This window comes from Sus scrofa, chromosome 3, assembly GCF_000003025.6.
Source record: "Sus scrofa isolate TJ Tabasco breed Duroc chromosome 3, Sscrofa11.1, whole genome shotgun sequence".
NCBI lineage: Eukaryota > Metazoa > Chordata > Mammalia > Artiodactyla > Suidae > Sus > Sus scrofa.
In genome coordinates this window covers 71,950,321-71,967,434 of record NC_010445.4, presented here as the reverse complement: position 1 = coordinate 71,967,434, position 17,114 = coordinate 71,950,321, and the positions used below count along the sequence as shown (strand labels likewise).

The window sequence follows — 17,114 nt, the reverse complement described above, 5'->3', positions numbered from 1 at the left end:
CTGCTATGTGAATGATGTTTTGAAAGTAAAAGGTGGGGCAGGGAAGGAAGGAAGAGAAGAGAGAAACAGAAAGACTCTGGGGGTGAATTACTTACCATCAATAAAGATGTATGGATCAACCATTAAATGTTAGATATTGTGCAAGGCCCTGCAGAAGCTGAGGATGGGGGTAAGAGGAAAGGCCCGTGAAGTAGGAAATGAAACTTCTAGATGAAACACACACACACAGCCTTACCCCCTGGCACACAATTATTGTCAATGGAGTACGATGCCTTCTGTTGGCATGACTAGAAATGAAAGTCGATTCTTCTTTTGTCCCCCAGGAAAAGAGAGACAGTATCTGAGTATATCAGTAATTATTGACACCAGTTTATCCACCTCCTTACAGCAAAACTTTTGTATAAATCAAAGCCCTCGGAGTTCCTGTCGTGGCGCAGTGGTTAACGAATCCGACTAGGAACCATGAGGTTGTGGGTTCGGTCCCTGCCCTTGCTCAGTGGGTTAACGATCCGGCGTTGCCGTGAGCTGTGGTGTAGGTTGCAGACGCGGCTCGGATCCCGCGTTGCTGTGGCTCTGGCGTAGGCCGGTGGCTGCAGCTCCAATTCAACCCCTAGCCTGGGAACCTCCATATGCCGCGGGAGCGGCCCAAGAAATAGCAACAATATATCAACAACAACAACAACAACAAAAAAAAAAAAGACCAAAAAAAAAAAATAAATAAATAAATCAAAGCCCTAGGGTTTGGAAAATTTCTGCATGTGCTACCTCTGAAAATATCTCAGGTGATAAACAGCCCAAGTGAAAACAGTGACTGAACCATTTACAAAAGACGCGAAAGTGGAGACAACCAGGAACAGCACAGAGCCACGGAGTTTGAACAATGCAGAGTCCTTTAACGCTTTCTCATGAACTTACTGGGAGCCCAAACATGCTTATTCACAAAAGTTGACGACTTTATCTTCAAGGCCAAACAGCAAGGCCATTTGCTGGCTTTTGCTCTGCTTGCAGTAGACTCAGATGACATCACAGCCCCCAGAGGACACACTTGGCTAATCCAGAACCTGCCTCTGGGGTCACAGCACCGCTCAGGGATGCAAACCATGCATCTAGGAGGGGGTTACACCTTGTGGCCTGACCCTCCCCCCTCTTTCTCCAGCGCAGCCGGCACCTGCCTTGTTTAAGGAAGTATTTTCAAGGGAGGGCATATATCATATACTACTTTCTGGGATAAAAAACATACCTGTACAGACAACCCTGGGGTTCACTTCTAAAGGCTGGAGGCTCAGATAAACTCTCCATCCGCAAGGCGGGCTCACGGGACTCTCTGTGGCGGGAGCTGCCTCTCAGACCCACCGTCTCCATCCCTGGCCTGTGAACAGGCAGCCACTGGAGCAGAACCCTCTCCCCCATTCGGGCAGTTCCTCCCACAGGAGAACAGAAAACAGCCGGAATAATGCTGTTCCCTGATGAGGCGGTGAAGCGCATGTATGAACAATTATGTTCTTCCTCTTGGAAGCCTCGCCCAAGTCTTTTCCGAGTTATCAAGCACCAGCTCTGTGCAATTTTGGTTCCTTGAGTTCTGAGGTGCACACTGAAAAGATGAAGACATTTTGACCCCAAAGGATTGCTCTGTTCCAAAATGTTTAAACCGTTCTCTCTTTTTTTTTCCGCTTTCTGTTGAATATCACAACTAAAGAGCATCAGTCCGTGAAAGAAACACTAGAGAGCGGATCACTAAGAGATTAGCTGAAACAAAGATCAAGGAAGCTGGTAGCCCAGTGTGGAGAAGACCTATGGAAAATTCGAGTAGGCCCTCTGCTCTAAGAACAGCAGGACTTTTTATAAGCGGCTACTATCTGTGTGGGTAACTTGCAGGAGAGAGCTTCGTTTCCTGGCTCCCTTGAAACATCAACTTTTCCTCCCTCACGGCCAGCTGGAGGGGCTTTTTCACAATTACCAACTAGCCAACTTTTTTTTGGGGGGGGGTCACCACAGTAGAGGCATCCTACTTCAGGCAGACCAGAGATGTGAACGATTTGGACTTACAAGCCAATTAAGGAGAGACTGTTCTATGAAGGGATTATCAAAGTCCTTTAAACAAGATGCACATTTTTTTTTTTTTTTTTTTTTTTTTTTGGTCCATGGCGTGTAGAAGTTCCCGGGGCCAGGAATGGAACCCGAGCCACAGCAGTGACCAAAGCCACAGCAGGCCTTAATCTGCTGAGCCACCAGGGAACTCCTAAAATACAGATTTTTTAAAGTTACATTTTTTTTTTTTTTCCAGGAGCTCACTCATTACAAAAGAAGTCCATCCCGATGGCTGCTTTGTGTGTTAGTGATACACTGATTGCCCATCATATGACACCCTTACTTTTTTTTTTTTTTTTTTTTTTTGTCTTTTTGCCTTTTCTAGGGCCGCTCCCGCAGCATATGGATGTTCCCAGGCTAGGAGTCTAATGGGAGCTGTAGCTTCCATCTACACCAGAGCAACTTGGGATCCCAGCCTCCTTGTCTGAGACCTACACCACAGCTCATGGCAACGCCGGATCCTTAACACACTGAGCAAGGCTAGGGATCAAACCCACAACCTCCGGGTTCCTAGTCGGATTCGTTAACCACTGAGCCATGATGGGAACTCCATGACACCCTTGCTTTTACCTAAAGGAAAACAAACAAACACCTTTACTCAACCTCTGTAGACTGTCCAGGCTGTGGCACTGTTCTAACACCTGGGTACCCAGATACAAAACCATCTATTCAGAGGGACAAAGGCCATCAAAAGAGCTGCCATCGGAAATGAAGGAGGTTCCTATGTATAAGTGAAACAGTAAATGCTCTTTTTGTTCTGATCTGCGGCGATTCTATCAAGTCAATGGAAATGCCTGTGTTAGCTGTGGGTGCATGTCATTGCAACAGTTGGGGGTGAAGAGTCTGAACGTAAGCCAGCTATTAGCAAATGTGCAAACACAGATTCTATCTTTAGTTGGACTCTGAGGAACTAAATGTATTAAAGAGTCTTCCACCTTCCACTATCATTTGGGGAAAATGCCAACCAGGGAGGCTTGAAAGGGTGTGAGGAGGGCGGAGGCAGCCCCCTAGCAGAGAGTCTTGGAGGCTGTAGTTCACGTGTGCTGGGACCTTTGGGCATGTCATCCACTGGGACAGGCTGCCTGCAAAAATGGAAGCGATCACCCTTCAAAACAAAAACCTTTCTAAAAATGTATGATGGAAATGGGACCTGGCCTCCATTACCAAGTTGACTATTAGAGGCTCCCTGGTTACAACAAATTATGTTAAGTCACACACACTTCATGTGATGATCTGTGATCTGTGTCCTGAACATCTGAACTTGGTTGGTTCTTTTTTTTTTTTTTTTCTTCTTAGGGCCATACCCAAAGCATATGGAGGTTCTCAGGCTAGGGGAACCTCAGCTCCAGTTTGGAGCTGCAGCCTCTGGCCTTTGCTGAAGCTATAGCTATAGCAACGCAGGATCAGAGCCATGTCTGTGAACTACACCACAGCTCATGGCAACGCTGGATCTTTAAGCCACTGAGCGAGGCCAGGGATCGAACCTGCGTCCTCATGGATGCTAGTCAGATTTGTTAACCGCTGAGCCCTGACAGGAACTCCTGAACATCTGAGCTTGTGATTGAAGAAGGCAAAAGTAAATAAGTAAATAAATAACCCCCCCAAAAAAAACCCCAAAAGAACAACTCTGCCACATTTGTTTCTTTACATTTTATGTCTTTGGGAAGTAGCAGTATTTCTTTTCAGCCAGCAGGATGATTACTTTCATCACAGCTACTCTCAATGCAGTAAATATTTAGGGGAGCAGCTGTCTGAAAGTCTGATTATACTTAACCTAATGTCTGCTACGAAATGGCATTCTCACACATGACTGATGCTCTCAGGACCCACAGTCTTCCATGGATGACATGGAGAAGCAGAAGAGTGGGATGACATGGATAGCATGCAAGGGTCCTGGGATCAAATCCTTGTTCTCCCACTTGGGACCATGGGAGCTTGGGCAAATTACTTAATGTTTTTGAGCATTAGTTTCCTCATCTGTAAAGCAGGGATAATCATATATCATAGGATTGCTAGATGGGTGAAAGTAATTTGTGCGATACATAGGGCATTTAAAGAAGCAGGGAACTGGAGTTCCCATTGTGGCGCAGTGGTGAACGAATCCGACTAGGAACCATGAGGTTACAGGTTCCATCCCTGCCCTTGCTCAGTGGGTTAACGACCCGGCATTGCCGTGAGCTGTGGTGTAGGTTGCAGACGCGGCTCGGATCCTGCGTTGCTGTGGCTCTGGCGTAGGCCAGTGGCTACAGCTCCGATTCGACCCCTAGCCTGGGAACCTCCATATGCCACAGGAGCAGCCCAAAGAAACAGCAAAAAGACAAAAAAAAAAAAAAAAAGAAAAAAAAGAAAAAAGAAACAGGGAACTATATCTAGTCACTTGTGATGGAACATGATGGAGGATAATGTGAGAAAAAGAATATATATATATATGTATAGCTGGGTCACTTTGCTGTAGAGCAGAAATTAGCAGAACACTGTAAATCAACTATAACAGAAAAAATAGAAATCTTAAAAAAAAATTACCTGTCAAACACTGTTTTAAATGATGGCCAGGCATTGCTCTGAATGATGCCGTATTTCCTCAAAGGGTGCCTTGCTCTGCCATACCAGGAACCCTCCTGCTGAGCCCAAAGTGGTTACTTTGTATCTGACGTCATATTGTGAAAAACCCTGTTTTTTTCTGCCACAATCTACAAAGAATTCAGGGGCTGGGAGCAAGGGCTAGGTCATAGTCCTCTTTGCATTAATATCACCAGCAGAAGGTCTCATACACAGTTAAATGTTTGCTGAAGTGAAGCGCCCATGTATAAAATAACATAAACAAATAAACAGCATCCCTCACTTGGAGCAGACAGATTTTTGTTATTTATCTCTTTTGGGTCTACAACACAACAGTAAGTAAATAAAGTAGCTACCTTGGGTGAATGACAAATAAAACATTACGTTAGGCCCAGTTCACAAAAATCACAACCTCTGTTTGACCACTTAGTTGTATTCTACATAGGATGACAGGAAATGCTCCTGTTATTGCCGTTAGAAGAAAAGTGTCCTGCCTGTTATCTAAAATCCAAAATATCCAAAGTAATTGAAAGGACTTTTTATTTTCTCCTAGGTTCCACAAGCAGGGGAAGGGAGGTACTTCACAAGAAAATAAGCTCACATTACATAGTGAGTTGATGTTGTTTTCCTAAGCGTAAATCTCTAACTTTCAAGTGATTCACTGGGGCATAAGCAATCCATTCGCCAAAACCTTCTACAACCTACAGAGGGTTCAAAATAAGAACTTATTTGAAAGGACGGCCTCAATTAAAGAAGGTTCTATCTCGATCCTAACAGCACTGGTCCAGGAACTTGGAATAATGCCTTTTATATGTTTTTTTCTCTCCAGAAGGAAAGTTAAAATAGAGCAGAGTTCTAGGAGTTCCCGTTGTGGCACAGCAGAAATGAATCCAACTGAAATCCATGAGGATATGGGTTTGATCCCTGGCCCTGCTCAGTGGGTTAAGGATCTGGCATTGCTGTGGCTGTGGTGGAGGCCAACAGCTGCAGCTCCAATTTGACTCTAGCCTGGGAACTTCCATATGCTGTGGGAGAGGCCCTAAAAAGGGGAAAAAAAAAAAAAAAAGAGCAGGGTTCTGCCTAAGTCAGGAAGAAAGCTCTTCTCATTCACTTGTAGTAATGGTAATTTTGCATTAACTGCATGGGGACAAAGGATTTACTAGTGAGGATCTTCAGGCACTGGGGATACCCTGAATCATTAAAGAACAATAAAGTTATATGACAATCTTTAACCTGTATACACCTAACTATAAAATATCAAAATATATGAGGCAAAAATGAATAGAACCTCAAGAAGAAAGAGCCAAATCCTCTATTATAACTGGACATTTCAACACCCCTGTTTCAGATATGGCCAAATCCAGCAGGCAGAAAATAAGCTGAACTTGACAACACCTCCCAACATCATCAACCAACTGGATATAATGGACATCTATAGACTACTTCATCCAACAACAGCAGAACACATTCTTACAAGTTCAGAAGAACATTCAAGTTCCCATTGTGGCGCAGTGGTGAACGAATCCAACTAGGAACCATGAGGTTGCGGGTTCGGTCCCTGGCCTTGCTCAGTGGGTTAACAATCCAGTGTTGCTGTGAGCTGTGGTGTAGGTTGCAGACGCGGCTTGGATCCCGTGTTGCTGTGGCCCTGGCATAGGCTGGTGGTTACAGCTCCGATTCGACCCCTATCCTGGGAATCTCCCATATGCTGCGGGAGCAGCCCAAGAAATGGCAAAAAGACAAAAAAAAAAAAAAAAGACAAAAAAAAAAAAAAAGAACATTCAGCAAGATAGACCACAGTCTAGGCCATAAAACATGCCTTGACACATTTAAAAGGATAGAAATCACACAATGTCTGCTCTCAGACAATGAAAGAGTTAAAGTAGAAATCAATGACAGAAATATAGCTGGAAAATCTCCACATAGTGGAAATTAAACAACACACTTCTAAACACATGAATCAAAGAAGAAAGCTCAAGAGAAGTCAAAAAGTATTTTGAAGTAAATAAAAATGGAAAAATGAAGTAACTAAAAATCAAAATTTGCGAGGTGTAGTGAAAGCAGTGCCTAGAGGAAAATTTACATCATTGACTGAATAGATTAAAAAAGAAGAAAGATCTAAAATCAAAAATTAAGTTTTTACCTTAGGAAAACTTAGAAAAAGAAAGGCAAGGAGTTTGCAGTGTGGCTCAGCAGGTTAAGGACCCAACATTGTCTCTGTGAGGATGTGGGTTTGATCCCTGGACTCACTCAGTGGGTTAAGGATCTGTTGTTGCCACAAGCTGCAGCATAGTTACAGACGCGGCTCAGATCCAGTATTGCTATGGCTGTGACATAGTCTGCAGCTGCAGCTTTGATTTAATTCCTGGCCCAGAAAATTCCATATGCCGCAAGCACAGCCATAAAAAGAAAAAAAAAAAAAAAAAGCAAATTATATCCAAAGCAAGCAGAAGAATGATGAAGTTATTTGTTTTAGTTACTATTTGCTCACTTTTAAGTATCTGAAAATTAGTCATCCACATGGGTGAGTACTTCTCAACCTTTTCCATTAAAACCCCCAAAATGCAAAGAGAAGGAACTCATACACATTCCTCTAGAGTCTTGGGCTGCAACCTGAAACAACTGAAGGAAATCAATCACAATTTATTTGAAGTCTTATACCTACGAATTAATTTGGATAGTTCAGTCTTGCATTCTCTTTGCTAATATACTTGTGTTTGCTTTCACATAGACTTTACAGTTATGTTATGACTTCCTAATTAAGTTCCTTCTTGATTCTTTAATTATTTCCTTTAATATATCCTGGGAGATATGCCAGGTTTGGTCTGTGGTTCCAGGTGGACAGCCCTCCCAGTTGAGAAGGGGGCATGAAAATACACAGTTTAAATTAACCAGAATGTCACATGGAGGACGCAGGCCTGCCTCGTGACCCCCAATTCCTGCAACACACAAAGTTCCAGGCAGAACAGGAGGGCAAAGGCAGGTTGGCCATGCCTTTGAGGACACTGAGACCCAGTGCCCAGCATCTGTAAGCACACTGAGGGATGAGGCAAGGCATCCTTTCTCCCCAGAGGTTAAAACATGGAATCCTTCCCCCCACCACGGTAAAGGGACCCTTTCCTCCTCCTCCCCCACAAGCATTTCCTCCTCCAGCAGACCCTTCCTCAGAGGGATGTGAGGTCTTGTCATGAAACGGAGAAGCGAAATGACACCCACTATAATACACTGTCTCCTTGCCTACTTCTCAAGACTTTTCCACCTCGACTTCCTGGGGCAATGACATGTTCCTAACCCAAAAGAATGGTTCATTACGGGGCGAGCCCCGGGTTAATGGAACAGAAGAGAGACTCCAAAAAGACCCAAGGGACGCCTAAGAATGACTCAAGCGGCAAAAGCAGGATTCAAAATCAGTGTGCAGAGAATGGATTATTCAACAAATGGTGTTCAAGTAACTGGATCATTCTGACAAAAAAAGCAAGTTAGGTTCTCATCTCCCAACTTGCACCAAAATGCATTCCCAAAGAAGTGAAATTTCAACTCCCAAAGTAACAACATAAAAATACAAGGGGAAATGAGCGATCGATGGATCAGAGCAAATCCCTTCCACCGTAAGGTGAAAGTAGAAATCAAAGAAGTGATGCACAGATTTTAAGTCCTTAAAAGTTAAAAACAAAAGCATACTTCTGTAACTCAAACATAGCACACGTAAGTTTAAATAGCAAAATGACAAAATAAAGAAAATATGTAATATATCTTTTAAAAAAGTGCTTCCGAATCAGTAAGAAAATAATTTGCCAACCCCAAACATGATCTAAGGATAGGAATGGGTGAGTCTCAAGAAAATAAATTCAAATACTCAAACATGAAAAAGGACTCAATGGTGCCAAACTTTGGTTTTAACCAAAGAAATACAAATTAAAACAAAGAGATACCATTTTGCCCTCATGATTAACAAAGTCTAGAAAATAATAATGTTCATTGTAGGCAAGTTTGCTGATAAATAGGCACTCATGCCTGGATGGAAGGATACATCTCTCTAGCTTTTCTAGAGGGCAGATTGTCAGAACATATTAAGAGGTCACCTAGTAATCCATTTGACTGTGGAAAATAATTCAATGATGCTGGCAATAATTTAGCTGTAAACATATTCATTTCAGGTTTGAACATTGAAAAGTTTGAAACAACCAGAAGCTCCTCTGGTGGCTCAGTGGTAACAAGCCTGACTAGTATCCATGAGGATATGGGTTTGATCCCTGGCCTCGCTCAGTGGGTTAAGGACATGCCGTTGCCGTGAGCTGTGGTGTAGTGTAGATTGAGGATGCGGCTCGGATCCCCGGTTGCTGCAGCTGTAGCTCCGATGCCACCCCTAGCCTGGGAACTTCCACATGCAGCAGGTGTGGCCCTAAAAAGCAAATAAATAAATAAGTAAGTAAAAGGTTGAAACAACCTACATCTCTATCAACAGGGGATGAATAAATACACAATGGCAGAGCTGCATAATGGAGGGGGTTAGTCATTAAGAATAGATCAATAGATATATTTGTTTCTTTGCCACAGAAATATTTTCCCAACATGCTGTAAGCGAAAAGCAGATTCTAAAACACCACATGCCATTTTTGAGGGAAATCGAGTGAATATGCAAATATCTGTAACCATACACACACAGACATCTGGGAAGATCCCTCCCTTGCTGTTAAACCTCATATGAGGATGCCTCTGGTGAGCCGAGCTTGAGGGTGTTTTCTAGATTCTTCTGTTTGTAGATTCTGATTCCTATTTCCCTGTGGGAAAAGGATGAATGGGATTTAGCCAAGGCTGGCAGAGGAGTGTACCCTGAGTGGCCCACTCGGGGAGGTGTGACCGGAGGGTGTGTGTGTCCTGGTAACACTCAGGGGCCTGCACTGGGGCCAGCACAAAAGGTGTGTTTTTTTGTGGGGGCAGGGGCAAGGGAGTGGTTGGTGAGGTTTAAGGGAGAGTTCAGATCCAGAAGGATTCCCCATCTCTGTGATTTACGACTGTACCTCACCTCCCTTAAAAAAATGCTCAGGCCCTGGGCTTGCATTCATTCCAGTTCAGGGACCTATGATTCATCCCCTGAAACCTTAATTATAACACCCAAGGTCTGCTCTGTGCAAAAAAACATCTGTCATTGTTCAAATTTGCTGGCAGGGAGTGTGTACCGTGTGCTAACCGGCCCCTTGATGTGCCCCTTCAGTGCCAACGTGGTAACCCAGAAAGCCGCCCCAGGTGTGAGGTGCCCGAGCCCAGAGTTTCCAGCTGAGCTTGGGGACAAAGTGACCAGGTATGTCCCTCCAGAGTGCACATGCCAATTCCTCAGCGCCACGGCCAAGGTGAAAGCTACAGGTCTTATGCGGTTTCTTTCAACCAAGAAAAGTATCCCAAGTGTGTGTTTTCCTTGTTGGTTGCCAAGGCCTCACAGTGGGAAGGGAGCAGAGTGTGTAATTGCAAACCTCTCGTTTATCAGCTTTGGCTGCTTTTGTGTCACCGCATTACCCGTACCATTTAGCCGGTTAATCTCCTGTCCCTCTTGGAAGTACAGTAATTACCCAGAGGGTGCCTCAGCCCTGGAAAGAAATGACGAAAGAGCAGTAAAGGTATATCTGTCCTTCAAACACCCAGGAGAATTGTTTACCAACCTTATTCAAACACAGATTAAAGGCCTAAAATCCAAGATGAAGACATGGTCTCTTTGTAAGAACCCAACATTTTTACCTAGAAGTACTGATCTTAAAAACACCCCCCAACACCCCCACCCCGACATCAAAAAGTAAATGAGCAAACAATAGAAATCTCCTATCTTGCTCCAAATACTACAGTAGGGCCTAATGGACCCAAAGCGGATTTGGAGATTTTTTAACTTTTTACAGCTTAAGAAACCATCAGGAAGCCACGGAGCAGCCTCTGCTAGAAATGACAGTGTCGTGAGCATCCAAGTCAGAAATGGCATCACTATAACAACTCTGGCACATGCATTTTTGCAAATAAACTATCAGATATGAAATTTTGACTTGAATTTGGCTAATGGTTAAAAAGAAGTTGTTCTTGGAATACCCGCTGTGGTGCAGTGGGTTAAGAATCTAACTGTGGCAGCTCGGGCTGCTGTGGAGGTGTGGGTTTGATTCCTGGCCCAGCACAGTGGGCTAAAGGATCCCGTGTTGCTGCAGCTGTGGCATAGGTTGCAGCTGCAGCTCAGATTCAACCCCTGGCCTGGAAAGTCTATATGGTGTGGGTGCAGCCATTTAAAAGAAAAGTGAAAAGAAGAAAAAAAAAAGAAGAAATTTTTCTTCAAAATATTATCAAGAAAAACAAATTAAATATATATTTTATTTGGGGGGCCTAAGTGCTTATTTTGTTTCATATTTGTTAAAGTCATGTTAACTGAGGTTCCAGATGCAACAGAAAGATTTTTAATTAAAAGGAGATCATTTATAAATCTGTGCTAAAGCTTTAAAAATCTGAATTGAATAGATTGTGAGGAAATAATTACCAAAAATGACTCAAGAAGTAGAAAACTTGAACTGACCACTTAAAAGGGATCAGGCTCACAAGTTTCACAAACAATTTCTTTCAAGCCTTTAAAGAACCATTTGAGTTCCATGGTATTTTAGCTACTCCAGAGCATAAAACAGATGGAATGGTTTAAAATTTATTTTGTAAAGCTGACATAACACTTTTTGATATCAAAACCTAAAAAGAAAAAAGGCCTCAAATACTTCAGAATGGATCAAATCTACCAGTAGATACAGAGAATAACACTACATAGCCAAGAAGGTTCATTCCAGGAATTTAAGAATGGCTTTAATTTAATCGAGTCAATAAACATCATCAAAACATTAAAAAAAAAACACCAACACATTATCTCCCCTGCTTTAAAAAACAAGCAAAATACCAAATCTTTTAGTAAGTTATAAAGAGAAGTATATCTTAACAACACAATAAAGCTTATATGTATACACACACACACACATATAGTCACGTGTATACACACACACAGAGTCACATGCATATGCATATTATATATGAATAACTGAAAAGTCAGCCTCATACTTGACTGCTACAAAAATTATCAGTATGTCAAGCAAGATACAAGGATATTTACTGCTTTTTAAAAAAATGTTGTTCTTAAAATTGTAGCCAGTACAATAAGAAAAAGTAATGAGACAAAAATACTACAGAGGCAAAGTTATTGCTATTCAAGATTACATGATCCTCTACCTGGGAAACCTAAGAGAATCAACTGGAGGACTATTAGAATTAACAAAACCCATTACAAAATACAACTGATCCTTGAATGACACAAGTGTGAACCACATGGGTCCATTCATATGTAAATTTTTGGTAGTAAATACTACAGTACAACCTGATCTTCGGTTGATTGAGTTTGAAGATGGGGAGACTTGATTATGGGGAAATTGAGGATGTAAGGGCCAACTACATATTCTAGGTGGATATCTGGAGGGTCAACCCCCCCCAATCGTAATGCTGTTCAGGGATCAACTGTAAATATATTTTTAAAAAAAGCTTTAATAAATCGGCCATAACCAATTAGAATATGGAGCAAGGGAAAAGATCTCACCCACTGGAACACAAGATCCATGAGGACACAGATCATTCCCGGCAGATTCCTTAACACTCAGAAGCAGTTTTAGCACAGAATAGGTGCTCAATAAATGACTGTAGACTAGATGAATAAATACATTCACAACAAAGACAAAAATAGAAAATGAAAGCACCAAACTGAAATTCCACAAGCAGATTCAAGTACTTAGAAGAATTTAGCATACGATAAAAAATGGGATTTTCGACCACAGTAAAAAGGATAGATTATTCCACAAATGACAATTAAGAATGTTAATGGGTTGCCTGTTTAAAAAAAAAAAGTGAAACATAAAAGAATGTATATACATGTATGACTGAGTCCCTTTGCTTTACAGCAGAAATTGGCACAACGTTGTAAACCAACTATAACAGAAGACGTGCTGCATATAAAAAAAATGAAACATGAGTTGTATCTTGCACCATACATTAAAATAAATTATAGGTGGAATAGTTCAACACAATGATACTATTAGGAAAAAAAAAAATATTTGCCTCATCTTAGTATAGGGGAGGTTTTCCTAATTACACAAGTAAAGGTAGAAAGCTTAAAGGGGAAGATTTATAGTTTCTGCCACATAAAAATAAAACACCTAGGCATGTCAAAAACACCATAAACGAAACAAAAAAACAGTAAAAGACAAACAATAAATGGGGGAATACTTGCCAAGTATTAATAAACTGTTTATATCAGGTGTGTTATAAAGCTCCAAGAAAGGATGATCAATCAATAAGAAAAAGTTTTGAAAAGGTTAAGGTGCAAATAGTTATTGCTTATATGTTAGATGACAAATGACCTACAAGCAAATTTACTCACCCTAAGAAATATTAAATATGAAACTGGGTTGAGATTTTTTTTTTTCCTCCAATCAACTTGGCAAATGTTAAAACTAATTTCTGATTGTGGAAGAGTCCAGAAAGTGAGCATTCATATACTGCTAGTGGGAGAAAAGGCCAATTTCTAGAAAATGATCCTAAATAATCAAAGATGTGCCAAACATTTTTTAACATGTTTTATATTTTTTTTTTATTTTATGCCCACGACTGTGGCATAAGGAAGTTCCTGGATTAGGGGCCGAATTGGAGTTGCAGCTGCTGGCCTATGCCACAGCTCACGGAAAGGCTGGATCCTTAACACACTGGGCAAGGCCAGGGATCGAACTCGAATCCTCATGGACACTAGTCGGTTCTTAACCTGCTGAGCCACAACGGGAACTCCATGCCAAACATTTATGTATAAGAATGTCTCTTGTGGAGCTCCCGTTATGGCTCAGCAGAAACAAATCTGACTAGTATCCATAAGAACACAGATTTCTGGCCTCGCTCAGAGGGTTAAGGCTCCAGGACTGCCGTGCGCTGTGGTGTAGGTCTCAGATGTGGCTCTTGCAGATGTGGCTTGGATTCTGTGTTGCTGTGGCTGTGGCAGAGGCCAGCAACAGGCTGGCAGTTGCAGCTCCAATTCGACCCCTAGCCTGGGAACTTCCATATACTGCAGGGGTGACTCTGAAATGCAAAAAAAAAAAAAAAAAGAAAAAAAAAAGTGCAAACACTAAGGTGAGAAACCTGAAAGCTTTTCAAGGTAAGGGGACAACAAAAAATAAAGGCAAAAGTAACAATACACTTGATTAGGAAAGTAAAAAAAAAAAAGCTATTTCCTCTGACTTAAGAGAAAGAAAAGTAGTAGCAGAGACATAAAATTCCATTTCAGTACACTTCCAACTTTTTCTAAGTCCAGGTAACAACTATTAAGTAATATTTAATATTACTAATTCATGATACTTCAAAAGAATTTACCCAGATTTTTAGAGTTGGTTTAAAGGGAACGTGCCTTGTGCTTGACATGAAGAGATGGCTCGGGTAGTCTAGATTTCTGGTTTTCCTGATTCTACAAAAGATTTTTGTCCTTTTTTTCTGTCTTTTCTAGGGCCACACCTGAGGTATATGGAGGTTCCCAGGCTAGGGGTCTAATCAGAGCTGCAGCCGCCAGCCTGTGCCACAGCCACAGCAACGCCAGATCCAAACCACACCACAGCTCATGATAACACTGGATCCTTAACCCACTGAGCGAAGCCAGGGATCGAACTCTTAACCTCATGGTTCCTAGTCAGATTCGTTAACCACTGAGCCACAACAGGAACTTCCTACAAAAGATTTTTTATACTTGACATTTCATAGAGAAAAAAAATCAAGAGTCACCATGAAAGTACCCTAGTCCTCTAAGATGCTATCTGAAACATACCAACTTTAGCACAGAATTACATTCAGACTTTAAAATGAAGTGATTAAAAATGTTTGAAATGACAGCAAAACTCTGGTCATTTTTTGGTAAACCATAGGAAAGAAAGCATGACATGATTAGTATAGGTCAGCTTAAGTTTAATAACATAGGATCATTACCTTTTTCATGGGAAAAGTATAAGACCACTTAGGACAGTTAAGAGTTCTCAGCACGGCTTCTGTCTGGTCAATAAGGCCGTGGAAGTGCCTTTAATAATGGTGGTTTAGTGGTATTTCTAAACATCAGAATGTACCTTAGACAAAAGGCAACTGATTAAACCAGAAGCTTCCCTAACAGCGGTTGTGGAGTGGTGGGTGTCAGGGTTCCTTTCCTCTCCCCTGTCACCAGCAGCATAAACCATACCTGGGAACTCTCCCACCTGCCCAGCCATCTGGTTTACCAAGCCCTCTAGGTGGTTGTGATTTAAAGGCACTGCTGGGGAAAAGACTACAGAGCTTCTGAGTGTGAAATGAAGCACAAGATGCCCAATTCAGTGTGTCAGGCCAGTTATAGTTCGGTTGACACAACCTCCTCTTCCCAATACCCGTTTCTTTTCGTCGGCAGCCCAAAGAGCAGGATCTTGTTCAAAACATACTTTCAAAAGGCCCTTAGAGATAGGTCTAATGGAAAAACCATTTATTTTTCATACGTGTTACCATGGGAACAAGAAGCATCATTTACTCCTATAAAAAGGTCTCCTTTGCAGGGGACACTGAATATTTACAGAAAAGATCCCTTTATCCTAAGAAACCAAATTTTGGAAAAGCAAATACAGGAAACTTAGCCTCCAAGCCTTCCATATACACCTTTATAGCCCTTATTCGAAGTCAACTTTCCCTAATTATGGCTATCCAATAAGGAAAACATGTGTCCTGGGCAAACCTCCCCGGTTCATTCTGAAAGACATCATTTCCATGTCATGGAAAAGAGAGCAGTCTTACTTCATGCCCCCTACTGGTCCCTCTGCCCAGAATCCCCAGGGAAGCTGACCTGTTTCCTCTCTCACCACAGCCCTTATGACATTTCATGTCCTAGAACGTCCTTCTTTCAGTTTACATCCAGCCCTACTTCTGTGCAAGGCCATAAAAATCATAATGTTTATTTCTGGATTATAAAACCCATTTCTGTATTGTACGATCCATGTCATTTTGTGTGTAGCCCTTTATTTTTAAAGTTTATAAACAGCTTCCACATTTACCCTCTCGTATGATTCTCATCACCACCTCTAAGACGGGTACAGTTTTATTATCCCCACTTTATAGATAAAGAAAACCGGAATGCGGTGCTGACTTCAATAAACAACTGACCACCGAACAATAAGGAGGAAATGCAAATGTTTTGCATCAAAAATGAGAGAATTCATCAAGTCCAAAAGAACTCCCAAACTTTCTTGAATTTTTCATCTGCCGAGCGACACTCACAAAAATCACTACATATGTTTAGTTTAGGTGGCAGTTTTTATCTTAGAAAGGGCAGGGAGCTGGGAGATGAGACAAATAAGACAACCTCTCTTAGTTACAAAGATCTAACCTGCAATGATAGCTGGAATCCTATGAGGTTCAAAGTGACAAAGACAATAAGGAGGGCACCAAGATCGATTCATTAAACTCTTCCTATGTGCCAGGCACCATTCCGGGTTCATTAATTATATTCAATAATTATATTAACACCACCATTTTCCAGATGAGCAAAACAAGGCCCAGAATAGCTAAGTAACTTGCCCAGGCTTACACGTCAGGGAGGACATGGGACTGGAGTTGCCAAGCCCCTGCGAGGTTTGCCCCGCCAGTGACGTAAACCTGACATGGGAGGGCAGCCGCCACAGGAACCTGGATTTCCTTCTCAGTGTTGCCATTTAAGTAACAGTCTCCACACTCTCTCCGCCAAAACATCAATCAAGTAATCGGGAGAATCAACGGAGACTCCTAACAGTTCCTCCTCAGACTGTCCCCACAGGGGTGGGGAAGAAGGGGAAAGATCCCAGTTTTCCAGACCTTGACTAGTGATGGAATACTGGCTGATTTGCCTGGAACTGCCTTCAACTAATTTAAGAAAACTTAGAGAGAAAAGCAGCTCTGGAGGAAATGTGCAGACTAAAGATGCATGGGGCATTGATGAGTATTTAGTAATCTAGCAGAAAATGAGATGGGAGGCAGAAGTTGTAGTTAATGCACAGAACTAATGGCTTTTATATTAGTGTAAATTACCCTTGCCTCCTTCTTCTTCCACTTTTTTTTCAATTACTCATATTTTGGAACTGTATGAGCCAGCTTTTACGTTACTGATCAATTTTTCTAAGTTTATACATCTTTTTCATAAGGAAGCAAAGATCGAGTTGAACTCTTAGGTAATAGACAAAAATTACATGATGAACAAATGTGGATTTCATGGGCAAGTATACAATGATGGGGACAAGAGCATTTTTTTTGCTTTTTTTAGGGGTGCATCCACAGCATATGGAAGTTCCCAGGCTAGGGCTGGAATTAGACCTACAGCTGCTGGCCTACACCACAGCCACAGCAATGAGGGATACCCAAGCCATTGAGCAAGGCCAGGGATCGAACGTGCATCC

General features: G+C 41.9%; 1 protein-coding gene across 2 annotated transcripts in view; it reads right to left on the bottom strand.

Moving 5' to 3' along the window:
- Nucleotides 1-17,114, bottom strand: part of TGFA (transforming growth factor alpha) — a 106,026-nt gene that overhangs the window by 86,823 nt on the left and 2,089 nt on the right.